The sequence below is a fragment of the Octopus bimaculoides genome, chromosome 1 (assembly GCF_001194135.2).
Source record: "Octopus bimaculoides isolate UCB-OBI-ISO-001 chromosome 1, ASM119413v2, whole genome shotgun sequence".
In the NCBI taxonomy this organism is placed as follows: domain Eukaryota; kingdom Metazoa; phylum Mollusca; class Cephalopoda; order Octopoda; family Octopodidae; genus Octopus; species Octopus bimaculoides.
In genome coordinates this window covers 117573062-117574293 of record NC_068981.1, presented here as the reverse complement: position 1 = coordinate 117574293, position 1232 = coordinate 117573062, and positions in this window count along the sequence as shown.

Below are 1232 nucleotides of genomic sequence, written 5' to 3'. Positions count from 1 at the left end.
ACACACACACACACACACACACACACACACACACATCCTGCCTTTTATAGATATACAGATGTATGAAAGTTAGTTGTGTCTTCCATAAGCCAGAGAAAAGCAAACTGAGTAGCAGAGCATACAACTGGATAGAATGTTACCAGCGGTTTCGCACCAACTATTGCACTAGTCAATATCGACAACTCTGTTCGCGTTGGCGTTGATAAAATGAAATGGAACGAAAAATAGAGAAAAATTATAAAATTTTCTGGGAGTAAAATAGGAGTTGTGGTGGAGTTTGAAGAACTGTCACCAGTGATGGAATTTAGAGAATTAGAATCATTTAAGAAATATTACAAAAAAAGAGTAAGTAAAATTGTTTTTTAAAAAAAAAGCGATGCTAATGGAAAAAAAAAAACAAAAGGAAAAAGCAAGGATTATAAACTGTCTGCAAAAACGTTCAAATGGCACTGCATGAGAGTGGGGTTCATGCAGTCATTTCATCTTCATTATTATATAACATTTTTCTCATTTTCATTCGTTTTGTGTTTTCTGTCACTACTGTGGTGTTCTGTCTGTCCTTGTGCTGTCCCCTCTGTGTATAAGCCTGAGTGCTTAAATAAAGAAAATCGTTGACGGTGTTAGTTCGACCGTGCTGGTTTACCGTGTTAGTTCGATGTGCGTTGGTTTAACAGTCGGTAGTTGAACAGTGAATACTTAGTATCGTACCTACGTTCGAGTAGTATGGAGTGCGTTCTGTGTTAACATATATTTCTGCGATAGGTTATTTTTAGATAACCACAACCAACTTTGTAATTGTGTAATACCATTGTATACCTACGTCATATCAGATTCATCTCTACATATTCATCCAGGACAAATTGAGCCATCATTTAAAAATCTGAAGAATTTCCAGTAACTGTAAATACCAGGAACGAAATTTTTTTCTTTATGCCAGCATTTTAAAACATACAACTTAGCGACAGTAAGGATAAACCATCGGATACATCATAAACCATTCCAGTGTTGGTTTTTTGTAAATTTAAGATTTGTAAAGGATGGTTATATTTACTGTCAAGTCAATTATGTTCCCTGTGTTTCTGTCTCTTTCAAACGTCAATTGCGTGGAAAGCAGTCACGAAACCGTCTTCTCCTATTTAACAACTTGATAGATGGAGTAATAAACTAGTATTACGGCCAGGAAACCCTAGGTAGCCGTTTTTCACAAGGCTTTTTGTGGTTTATATATATAT